The following is a 13312-nucleotide window of genomic DNA, read 5'->3' on the forward strand; positions in this document are numbered from 1 at the left end:
TGCCAAGAGAAAAGTATAGAATAGCCTGCCAGTCAGCAATTAACATATAACCACTCCAAGGTTCACCCAGTGCTATTTGAATATTAAATTTGCGCCAGAGGCTTTACAAAGCATTTCAAACAAACACTTAAAGTACCATATGCACAAAAATGGTAAAAGTTGAGTAAAAGTTAGGATATTGTATGTTAGAGAAGGATATTGTATGTTAGCATCGACTGCTATTTTAAGGTTAGCTAGCTATTTAGCTTAACTGTGCTCAAACTCAGAACTTCTCAAATAAAAATAATCTTTCTAAAAACTCCAAGTTTCCACAAAGCTGACATATTTTCATTACATTAAGCTAAGCTAGTAACGAATACTTACTGTAGGGTCTGAGAGTATTCCAGGCGAAGAAAGACCGCCACCTTCCCGCCACTAGTATTTCATGTTGCTGAACAGAATTTGATTCATTTTCCACCACGTGTATAATTTAGTTGACTAAAAACAGGCCAATACATAAATACTGAACTGCTTTTTAGGTTTTTAAAAATAACACACAAAATATGTCGAACTGTGTAACATATCAAGTGTGTTGACTTTTTTACACGTTTTAAATATTTACGCTGTTTTTTTTTTACACATGATACATTAAATTAACTCATTAATGATTAATTAACACATGTTTTGTGTCATTTTTTAAACATCCTTTCTAAGAGTGCATGCGTCTGCATGTATCTCCTTAGCTAACCCGAACCACACTTTGTACAAACATTGATAATTTATTCTTATGATTTCTGTATTTTAATTTTATCATCCCCCTGCAAAGGTAATATTTTATTTTCCATTTGTTTTAGCACTATAGGGTCACATAATGACACACATTTTCTAATTGTGTTCTTTACCATTTTATCTCTCTTCACACGTGTGGATCTTATTATAGTGTAAGAATAACAAAGCTATTTGGCCTTTCGTGTCTGATGAATGTTTTGGATGTTTTTTATTTACCCTTTTTTTGACATTTTGACAGTCCTCTGTTACATTTGTCTCTGATCTACTCAACACAGCCTAGAAAATGTTTAAACCAAGCAGTCTGCCATGGCCTGTGTCTAGGGACCGAGGGCTCATGTATTTCTGTATTTATGTTTATGTTCCATGTGCAGTGCTTTGGATGCTCTCTCTCCTTTTTCCTCTTGTCTCCCTGTGTGTATTCATTTACGTTCGTACTCCCAGATGTTTTGGGTCGCAGAGGGATTGCAACCTGGAAGTGTTCCTGCGCTGGAAGCTGCCACACCTGCCGCTCATCAGCCATCGTCAGCTGCAGCTGATGGCCTCGTTTAGAGCGCCCTATTTAAGAGTGTGGTTGAGTCAAGCTCATCAGGACTGCCGTGATAGCTGTCATAAAAGTGACATCACATGATATGAAGCAAAGTGTATTCTCATTGTTAATGATATACGTAGGTTTAGGGTTTAATTCATACAGGTAGCGTCATTTAAGAGTTTCTTTCTCATGCCTTAGCATAGGCAGACAATGGGATTAGGCTGTGGACAATAGTTTATCTAATCTTTATAATACCTTTTGTACCTAAATGAGAATAGGGTGTGTTTTTTTTAACCATGTGAACGTAACTGTTATTAGGAGGAGAAGTTCTAAAGGTATAAAAAGTGAATTACATCAGTTTTACAAAACAGATAAAACCCACTCAAAATTATGATTATGCAAAAGTTTTGAACTCTTGTTTGAACTTATTGTTTGTTTGTTTGTTTGTTTGTTTGTTTGTTTGTTTGTTTTTCGGTTTCTAATCCATCACATTGTTTTATGGATCATCTTATGCTTTTGATATTAACTGATGTTATTAAGCCACATGCTTCATGTGTGACAGCAGCCAACTGGAATGTGTCCAGATAGCTTTTGTCTGACCTCCTACTCCTCCTCCACTCTGCTTCTGTTTTTCTGAATGAATCACAATAAGTTTGTTTTCACGAGGATAAGAGTGTGTCGTAATTCAGTCAATGAAACCACAGGAAGCTTTCATGCATCCATTAGTGACGACTACTGCTCGGAGTCTCCTGGCTGATAACCCAAAAATAAGCACTCTGTCCTCCTCCTTGTTTTTATCAGGAGATATGGGGGTGACTAAACTGATTTTTTTTTAAATAGACACTTTGTGGGTGGCTGCATCTTGGAAAATCCAAAGGTGAATGTAATCACGCTTTTTGTGTCTCACTTTTAAAGTTGGAATTTTGTTTTATTGAAAGATACTCAACAATGTTTAAAAAAAATCAGTAATCTTCAGTTATTTGGAGTAAGCTGAATTTAATTGAAAGTAAGCAGTAGAGTAAATTAATCAGGTCACCATGAATGAATCAGTATTTAATTTCCACTTACATCTCCATTAAGGCAAATAAAACACTGCTTTCAGTGTGACACTTTCATGTGTTTCCTCTTCTAACACTGAAATAGCTTCAACATATAGGCAGCATCCTCTTGTCTTTGGCTGATCTGATTGCTGAGGTTTCTTTTAATATTATAGTCTTACCTCACAATATAAAGCGCCTTGAGGGATAACATAAAAAACTGACTGATATCTTGCTGAAATTGAAGACTTCTTTTGAATCAGCTGTTGGGTGATCTGTGACAATTGGGTTTTTCCTGCATGCTTAGTTAGACTGGCATATTGGGAACTTAAAGACTGGGTTAATGCATTGGCCTCTTAAAGCATTAGACGATGCAAACTTCACTACTGGGATAGCTGCTGCCATCAGGATGTTTCTGGGAAAGTTTATGTGGTTGGTGCATGTCAAAGTTCAGTTCAAATGTATTTATGTAGCACAGCAATCACTTTAAGGCGCTTTATATTTTAAGGTAGCGACCCTACAATAGTAAAAAGTACACGTAAGTACCATCAACATTTCTCTCATTTAGTGTTTTAATGATATAGATGACCAATTTAAATCGCTGTGTTTGCGCTGATGTGACTGAATTAAAGGAGCAGGGTCTACTTGAGTCCAAATAATTTGAATTTTATCATTAGCGTGAACATATCCACATACACAAATTTGTTCCAGGACTTACAGACAGACAACATTTAGCATAGATTTGTATTTCAAGCTGCTATGATTGGTGGTCTTTTTTATGTAGAAAAAGTACAAAGAGTGAAAACAAAACAAATCGGTGCATTTAAGAAAAAGCAGATTTAGACAAAACATCTTGTATTCCTCCTCTGACGGTGTCTATTTATTCAAACACTTTTAGGTTCATACACCGTTTTACTGAGAAACTGGATTTTTTTACTGTACATTTAACGAGAACATTTGTTCCTCTCCAGCATGAATTCTGCCTTTGTGCGAGGACCAGAAACAAGGACAAGAACTGTGTCAGTCGACAGCGAGCTGGACTGTGACCATCTGTTAGATAACCTGACGAGCATGACACCAGCATGTGGTCATACTTAACAAGTTTCTAATGTTGTTGTTAAACAGAGCTCAACTAACTTTGTTTCCTTTTCTTTCTTGTAATGTATTTTTATTCATTGTAGTTCATGTATGAGCAAAAGAATGTTTAAAAAGCGCAAAACTAATTTTGTTCTGTGAAAAATTACCTTCTAATTAAAACTTTTTGTTTTAATTAATTTAATTAATAATTGTTTTATTTCTGATTCTGACCTTTAATGAAGTGATTTGCCTATATAAACTTAACTTTCCCAAGCTGTCGCAATTATAAAGGGACTCATACATTAAAAATAGCTGCTGGAATTTTTTTTGGGCTAACAAGATGGTGATAAGAATAAGATACACAACAAGCCAAAGAGCCAAAATGCAGCAAATATGAATTTGCTTTAGAAAGTACAGGAAACATGCCCATCAGTCTTATCTGTGGAAACTGTGAGTGTTTCCTGTCTGCAGCTGTGTGACCGAGCTGAGGCCATTAGCATGACTTGCACTGGATGGACTCTTAAATTTGAGGGGGAGGAGTAAACTCATGATGAAACAAACAAGTAATGACGATAATGTTTTACTGCATGGAGGACCGAGTTGCTCCTACAGCCAGATTTGGGAAAGTTTACATGCATGAGTCAGAGCAAGTAAATGTTTAGACAGTAAGATGAAGGCGGCTCTGCTAAGTTGTAGTTATTAACAGCTGTTTGGCATTTCCTGCTTGCTGTGGATGACTTACAGGAGTTTTTGTCATCACCTGGACTCCGGTTTCAGTCTGTCTCTTGCCTATGGGTCCAAGAAAATATGCGGAAGCTGTTATTTCGTAACTGTAGAGCAGGGGTAGAGCAGACCAGCTACTGATTGGAAGGTTGGTGATTCGATCCTTGACTTCCCCAGTCTGCATGTAAGCTACTAAGTAGTACAAGTGGCTCTCCGATGCGTTAATCAGAGTGTGAAGGGTGGTTAGATTGCACTTGAGTTTATAAGTGCATGTATGAGTGGGTGTAAATGGTGAATGAGGTATGTTGTATACAGCGCTTTGAGTACTCCAGGAGAGTAGAAAAGCTCTATACAAGAATCAGTCCATTTACCACTCTTACAAGTAGATATATGGTAGTGCAAGACAAAACACAATATCAAAATTGCAATATTTTATACGCATATAACATTGCAACAGCAACAAATGTTGGAATTGTAGTTAAACATAAATTCCCATAAAAGAAGCTGCAGAAGCATTGAAATACTGGAAGCTGTTGCCTCACACATCAAATCATGAGAGCATGTCCAAAACAAAATAACAACTTTCTATCAAAAACACAACTGAATGTTTTCCTAATCAAATGTACATTTTTGGACTAGCCTCTGAGAGACCCATTCATTATATATCGGCTTGCATTGAGACAAGAAGTCATAGAAAGACCCTCCATAAATCACACCCTGCTTTAATCTCCTGCACATCATCAGGAAAGTGTTTGCTGGGGTTGTAGATCAAGTGAGCAGTAAAGCCCTTTTCTCATACACTTCTATCTTGTACAGCCGGAAGAGTCATCGATCAGTTGTTGCACCCAAGTCACAAAATCAGTGATTTTTAGTGATATGTTGGATTGAAATTTTTTTTTACTCATAAATAAGAACAAGCAGATTTATGTTGGAAATGAAACATAATTCACATAGACTAGGAAGCTCATGAATGTGAGACTAAGAGGTCCCTCCTTACTCTGCGTGTCATCAGGATGAGCTTCACTATGAGGAAACTGTGAATAATGTGGGGTTTTTGTCACTCATAACAGTGAATACTTCCTCTGAATAAGAATTTACATAGTTACATGGTTTGTTTTGGGTTTTAAGCATTTAAATATGTATTACCTTGTTATTATGAACTGGGTGGAAATATAATCAATTTAATGGTAAAGACCAAAAGAGGGGAGAATTTAGTTTCTAGTTTATTAAGAATTTGATCAGAAAAAAAAATTCACAATCATTGTCACACATTGTGACATATTACAGAGACAAAACCATGTCTACATAACAAACTTTTGTTACGTAGACATTACATTTAATATTTAATATATTATATTATAAATGCATGACTGTAAGGTTTAGGTATAAGGTTAAGAGAATTCACCTTAATGTAAGCGAACGTCCCCTGAAGTGACAGAAACAGGATAATGAGTAGGGATGGGTACTGGTGTCGGTTCTGACATAAACGGTAGTAACCAGACCGAAAAGCAGCGCACATTTCGGTGCTTTTTTTTCCTGAGCTGTGATACACTTCTAGCCAATCATTTTACGTTTCCGAGGATAGTAGGCGGGGCCAGGTACGTACGTTCTTTTAGAGCAGAGCTACAGATTAAAAATGCCCAAGGCGAAGCGGTCAAAAGTCTGGCTGTACTTCACAGCAAAATATGCAAACTCAGCAGCCTGCAACAAGTGCTTTAAGCTGATACTGTGATACTGTCAAAGGAGGTAACACCTCGAATCTGATGAAACACCTGGCGACGCAGAGCGTTTTTTTTAAAAGCCGAGAAATGCGCCGTATTTGATAGCTTGCTGCGAGACCTCACACCGTGCACGTCGGGTGGGTTGCCAGTTATCGGACCCGGAGCAACATCCCCCAAAAACCCGAAGAATAGAGTCCTGGCCCCTAGCCCTGCCAGTGTAGCAGAAATGATGACGGATGATGATGCAGCAGCAGCCGTTCTTCTCTGCATGAGTAGCTTCATGTTGTTCGTGTGTAATTTACGTTGAGTAGGCTAACCACGTTATTACATTAATGCATGTAAGGTGAACTAGGAAACATCATCATAGCTACATGCGGCTGTCTTCTTGTTTGATGGCAGATACTCCCTTCACCCTGGCCAAAAAGGCTAAAATGACCAAAGAAAAAGTGGGAAACAGTTAAACAGGAGAGGTTTTTGGACAAAGTTTGTGTTTTTTCCATTGTTTAAGCACTGCTTCCAGCCAAGAATCATACCATATATGCCCCATAGCTGCAGAAAAGGCTAACATTGTTATCTTTTTACAAAAAAAACCAGCTGAACATGAGAGGTTTTTGTACAAAGTTTGTGTTCTCCATTCTTTAAGCACCGGTTCGAGCACCGTTTAAGCACCGGCACCGTTTCAAAAGTACCGATTTGGCACCGGTATCGGATAAAACCTAAACGATACCCATCCCTAATAATGAGTGTGTGGCGGATTCCCCTCTAATTGCCATCTTTGTTGTAGTGTACACAGCTCTTGCGTCACGCCACACTGAGGGAACTCTTGTCAACACCGGGTGACCCACAGGGAGGAAGTGATGTGTGAAGTAATGCAAAACACGAGTTTAAGGAAAATAATGAAAAACAAGCAGCAGCTCCCCCAGCTGGATGTGCTGCTTAAAGAAAGACAAGCAGAGAATAAAACATAACCTACAGAAGATTTTTGTATCCATAAGTTATAAAGACCTAAAAAAAAAATGTTGTATTCTTGAATAAATTACTCAACAAAAAAGCTCAGAATAACATTAAACTATTTGCTGACAATTAAATGTTTATATGGAAGTTTTTTTATGCAAAGATGATGAAAAAACATAATGTCCTAGCTCCCCAGTGTGCTGGATTTAGTGTAAATGATGTCATTTTTTTATGGAAACATGCATCATATACCTGCGAGCACATGATACACAGATTTTTACCAATTATATATTTATTTTCTTTAAGAAACATTTCAACAAAAATCTTTCTAACTGTATTTTTAACTCATTTTTTCCATTGTGTGTTTCTCTTTCCTGCTTCATGATATGTGTGCACATTTGACCTTTTCTGTGTGTATTGTTCAAGATTGAATAGAATATTTGCCAGTGAGAGGCTTCCACTTGTAACAGAGAATTTTAAAAGTTCAGTATGTTTGCTGATGCTGATAAGCAGGCCTCTGCTTCCACCTGCTGGCTAAAAGACACACACACACACACACACACACACACACACACACACACACACACACACACACACACACACACACACACACAGTGGTTTTAGAATAACTGCATATGTTTGTTAAAATACAGTCCTTATGTAGGATAACAACTTACTATGCAAAGTATGTTTAACATAAAAAAAGATTCAACTTTGTTTTTTAAGTGCTACAAAGTTGTGAGGCACAGGTGGGTCACAGAGTCCACTCAGATATAAAATGCTTCTGTGAACAGAGATGGGGGGCAAGAACGGTCAAGATTCTCACAGCTTCACAGCTTGAGGTATGAACCTGTTGAGGAACCGCAAGGTTTTTGGTTTTGGTTCGTCTTCTATATCTTATCCCTGATGGTAGGAAGGAAAACAGGCTTTAATAAGGGTGCGAGGGTGTCCTGGATGATGATGGAAGCCCTGCAGATGTAGTGGTGGTTAAAGATCTCCAGCATGGGAGAGAGGGTGGCAACAATGATCTTTGCTGTTCTCACGAGACTGTCTAGATATTTCTTTTCAGACATTTTAATGCTTTCAAACCACACAGCATTTGAGTTGAGAGTAACAACCTTTCTCATTAAACTGGGAACAGGATCCATGATGATCAAAGTCGATGGTCTTCTGGGCTATGTCATCATCAGCACAGCACAGAAGGTCCTCGGCTGTGCACTCCTGTCCTTACAGGAGCTCTGTAACAGCAAAGCCCACAGTATCCTGAAGGGAACATCCCACGCAGCACATCCCCTGTTTCAGCTCATGAAGGCAGTACAAGACCATAAAAGCCAAAACAGTCAGACTGAAAAAAAGCACACATTCCACGGTTGATGCAACTATAAATAAAATTATAAAACAACTGAATACAATAAGTAAACAATGGTATGTCCCCTTTCACTAAACCGTTCAATATCGGGCTAATAGCTTATATTAACTTCAAAAATCCAGGTGCATTAGTAAAATGCTCCTGATTAAGAACGACTTCCAAGAATATTAGAGCATATTTGAGACTTTTGAAAGTTTAAAATTGGGGCGTTTATCAGCAAAAGTCTTGCAACTACCAGTCTTAATATTAAATCCAAATGAACAGAAAAGTAAACGTTTTTAAGGTAAAAATTGTTAAATTATTAATTATCCTTTATTTAGTGTAAACTAAAATGTTTTCTTCAAACAGTAAGTCCAGCAATGTTCAAGTAAATGTAACTAGGGGAGAAAACCATGAAGTACTTATAATCTAATGCATGTCATGTGGTAATTTAAGGCAGTTTTTTAACTGGTTGCTGAACTTCATTTGTTTTCAAGCGTTTAAAAATCAATAAATCGAATGAATGGATCTGTAAGGTTTTTAATGTGCGATTGAACAGTGAACTAAGCGTAATTCGGATATTTAGCGACATTTAGTAGCCATTGTGCCGCTAAATATGGCGCTATTCAACAGCAACTAGCTGAAAGTGCAGCTCCGTGTAAGTACTATGATAATAACACGTTGCACTTTACATCACGTTGATGTAAAAGCCCTATCTTCCCTCCGTAGTCCCTTTCATAGGGCTCTTGTGCGCATGTCCTCCAGGCTCAGATGTCAGACACTCAGGGGGCTCATTGCCTTCCTCCTCCTCCTCCTCCGCCTCTTCGGAAACGGGATGTGATGTAAATACACAGAAACTTTTTTTTCTGTCCCTCTCTCCTTGGTGTATGTCTTCTTCTTTCAACAAACTGCTGCGTTAAAAGTAGAATAAGAGCAAAAGAAGTAAAGTAAAAAGTCGCGTAAGTGAAGCATCCGGGAGGTAGTTTTGTTCACCATGATCCTGTGAGCTCCTACGTCTGTCTCCGACAACAAACTCAAGAGAAGCCGGACTGCACTCTGAGAAAAACGAATCGAAGCGGAGAGAGGCTCGCTGCTGGTGTGGACCCGGAGGGAAACTGCGGACAGGTAAAACAGCTGACACTTTCTGTGGGTTTGAAAGGACTGAGAGCGGAGGATCCACGCTGCGGGAAAACTCGTGATGATGAAAGTGCATGATGGTAACAGGGCAGAAATCAGATTCTTTATATTGAGGCCTAGATGAGATGGGACATCATATCTCTTCTTTGTTGTATTGAGAAAGATGCAGGAAAAATAATCAAGACATGATGCAACCAGCTGCAAATAGATATTTACTAATTGACCTACTAATCCTACCGTCCGAACAACAGACATGTCAGAAAACAAAGGTGTGATTAGGTTTACAGAGAGGAGGAGTTTGAAAATTCTGGGAATACTGTAGAAAAATGTGCAGGAAATAAAATAGTCAGTGAATTACTATTAATCTTTTAGGACAAAGGCAAAACTAAACTGTTTAACGTAAAACTTGAAGATGAAAAGTATGATATTGAAAAAGCCCACAAGGTTAGATGTTCAGTTGGTCATGATGTGTTTCAAGTTTCAAGGTATAGAAATGTTTTTTTTCCCTAAAAGAGAAGGTGATAGAAGTATAGTTCTGTCCTGTTTCACAATCATCCCTCTTCCAGATTATGTTTAACACCATGCGCTGTAGGGGTGCTCGATTGTTGTCTTCTGATGTGGTTAGATTCATTACATCTTTTTGTGTTGTTGCGATTTCAAATATTCACAATGATTTGACAATAGGTTGCTTCACACAGACTGAAGGAGTTTTAACCTGGATGATGACTGATGACTTCTTTGTGATAGCTTTTTTTAAACAAACTGACCAACTTCATGGCTCACTTGTAGATTCGTGTTTGGACCTCATCTGGTTCTAGATGTTTATAAATTGTACTAGCACACTCTATAGGGGTGAGGGGACCCCAGGGTTAAAATATGTTACTGGTCTAATGCAAAATACCAACCAGTGGTGCAAACAACTTGATGATAGTGAAAAAAATACTAAAAACCTTCTGGCACCAGCCTCCCTGCAGCACCAGTTAACGACTCCTTACCCTTCAGTGAAGTAAATGGTAAAGTTCTATAGGCTGTTGATGGGGATGCACGATTTGTGTTGAATGAAATAAAGTATTGCAGGATGCAGACAAGTGCAGAACAGCTCGCTGTGCATTAGTTTGTGTTTGTATTTCTGTTGATAATATATATGCAGATGCATTACTGAGCTAGAAAAGTCCTTTAATGGCAGAAGCTGTGAAGCCTTTTTTAGCACCAAAGTGAAAAGTTAATCAAAGCCAGGTATTTACACCAAAGTGAGCATAAATCACAGAGCTTAAATACAGGAGTAAATGAGGTCTTCTGTATATTTTACTGTGAACTGCTGTGGTTATGTTGTTATCGTGTAAAGAGAGAGCTCATTATCATGTTTGTGTGCAAAGACATTGCATGTGTTTGCAGTTTACAGTAAGTTAATGTCACCAGTCAGACAGCAGACAGGTACTGTTGCCGTTTAATTTAGAACAGCTTGTTAACTGCTTCAAGTGAGCACACATAGGATTTGCCAATCAGAGAGCAGGACTTTCGGTTGCATTGTGAGAGTCCTGCATGCAGAGGTGCGTCTACAGAACTTTGGTGTAAAAGTTTGTAGTCTGCTGTGTTATTATAAGCTTTGCATGTACAGTGTATTTGCATGCAGGTCCATGTGTGCGTGCTGCTGCTGACCTCTTCACCTGCAGTGGGATCATGTTTGGTTTATTTTCATGTTCAGCACTGAGTCAGCTCACGTTACAAGGATGAACTTATGGCTCACAGCAGCAGACCTTGAAGTGCAAACCCCAGTACGTTTGTTTTCCGTATCGCTATGATCATCATCAAACCTTAATTTCATCTGTGGCTCAAAAGTAAATATATGCAAAAGCAGAATGCAAACACAAATGGACAAATATGACCAAAAACATGCAGGTTGTGGACAAAAATGATGATGATACTACATTTACCAAGTATTTTTGCCACTTAATGTTGAAAATTAATAAATCAAGGTCATGGTGTTCTTATTTACTGCGCTGTTATCTTATTCCTTTAACCAGGAAGAGGTTTTAATATTAAGAATCATGTTTTGTGGGTGTGTTACTGGCTCACACAGGCAGCATTAACCCAACATGTTTTTCAATGGCAGTAGGGCAGGAGAAACTGGCGCTTCCAGAGAAAACCACAGGAAGAACATGCATACTGCCCACTCAAAGGCCCTGCCCAGGTTGGTTTGAACCCAGGACCCTGTTGCTGTCAGGCGACAGTCTTAAACACTGAGCCAGTGGTGCCAGGCTCAGCACAGTGGTCAAAAGTCTTCTTGAACAATATTGACACAGTTGTAATGGAAAAAACATGGTTTCCACATCAGTTATGGCTGTAACTTTTTTCCTTACAAATTTTTAAGTTGTTAACAGCTCTCTTTTAGTCATCTGACACATATTTTATATGTTCCCTGCCTGTAAATAATTCCAGGCTTTCATAATATCTAAGCTGTGTTATTGCCGGGGATGTGTTAGTATCTAAACTTAAGAAAGAGACATTTGAGGGTTTAGCAAAAGAACATCTGTTGACAGTTTAGTTTGATGTAGATTTAGAAATTCGATAAGCGTGAGCTTTAGATGCATTTCCCCAGCAGCCGATGTTTGGAATAATAAGAGAGTACAGAATACAAGAAAGAGGAGAGCGGTGCAAGGCTGAAAATCCCCTCCACACCATGCATGAACCGAGTCCAGAAGGATCTGGAGGTAGTTTATGAGATTTTCTTGAGCTCATCAAGATGATGTGTCCCAGTTTTTTGTTTTTGTTTTTTCAGTTTGATTTGTCCCGTTATTAAATTTGCTTTATCTCTCAGTAGTAAAGGAACCTTTCAAAAATGTGTAGATCTGGAACAAGTCCAAAAGTTAATCTGCCCTAAGCTGGGCCAAACCCCACCTCTGAAGAAGAAGAAAGAAATCCATCCATGACTTTTTGAGTAATCCTTCTAACAAACAGGCAAGTAAAAACCTATAGCACCAACCTACTTTGTAGTGGAAAAATATAGCTGTTCAGCTCACAGACACATTGCACAAGTTTCCAAAATTAGTGTCAAAATATTAATGAAGCAACTTTTTCTTTGCATTTTTTTAGGTACACTGATGCTAAAGTCCTAAAATACAGACTATTTATCGATGCCTTCATTTACTGATACTAACTAAACTTTCTATTGTCTGAAATATTCTGCTGAAAAGCTCTCGAAAGGGAGCAAAGTCATAAAATCGGACTCCCTTTAAAAGTCCCCAAATCAGTGTAATGATCAGCAAACCAACAAATAACCAGCAAACTGCAAAGAAGGTGACCACAAACATTTGACACTAACGTTTAATACACAGCTTGGTTAGTTATGGTACTTAAAGCAAAACTCACTTCATCAGCCTGACTTACAACAAATGTTATAAATTATACAGGCTTAAGTTGAGCCCACTGTGAGAAAGGGATTTAAATACTGCCAGTTTGTGAATATCTATGACTAACAGTAAATAATACAAGTGGTTTATTTGGAAACTACTTATCGACCAACAATGTGACGCAGTCTCTGCTTCCAGCTTCTCTAATGAGAGAACGTGCTGTTTAGATTACAGTGAACTGATATTTTAGGACACTTAGACACAAATGGAGACACTGTTTTCTGACATTTTGTAGATAAAGCGATTTCTCTAAAAAGTAATTAACAGTGAGAAGTACCCCACCCCCAAACAAAGAACAAGGTTATTTCTATCAGCCTGGAGTTGAGTCAGTGACTATCCGACCCCTGCAGGTATTTAAGTGGCTTCATGTTTATGACGTGAGATGGTAAAAATTTCATTTGTTGTTTCTTGAAGAGACTCTGAGAGCAGCCTGGAGCTACATGGAGAGAGTGATTGCACAAGAGCAGGAGCTCAGTGTTTGGCTCACACTGTGAGAGCTGACACCTCAGCTCACTCACAAAGAAAAGCAATGAAAGACGCTTCACTCTGCTCAACTTGATGATTCTTATACCAACTGTGCAGTATATTACTCTTATTAAAGAAGTATA

General features: G+C 38.3%; 1 protein-coding gene across 2 annotated transcripts in view; it reads left to right on the forward strand.

Moving 5' to 3' along the window:
* Positions 1-8942: 8942 nt before the first annotated feature.
* The window catches only part of ddr2l (discoidin domain receptor family, member 2, like), a 38121-nt gene continuing 33751 nt past the window's right edge, over positions 8943-13312 (forward strand). The window contains exon 1 of one of the 2 annotated variants that reach the window (XM_086315339.1): positions 8943-9282. The gene's annotated coding sequence lies outside the window, so the exon portion shown is untranslated. The remainder of the gene's footprint in view (positions 9283-13312) is intronic. The other variant, XM_086315340.1, reaches the window with a different exon arrangement.

Source organism: Aulonocara sp. 'chitande type north' Nkhata Bay, linkage group LG12 (genome assembly GCF_057382095.1).
Source record: "Aulonocara sp. 'chitande type north' Nkhata Bay isolate Kocher_YH1m ecotype deep benthic linkage group LG12, A_spYH_male_GT1.1, whole genome shotgun sequence".
Lineage (NCBI taxonomy): Eukaryota > Metazoa > Chordata > Actinopteri > Cichliformes > Cichlidae > Aulonocara > Aulonocara sp. 'chitande type north' Nkhata Bay.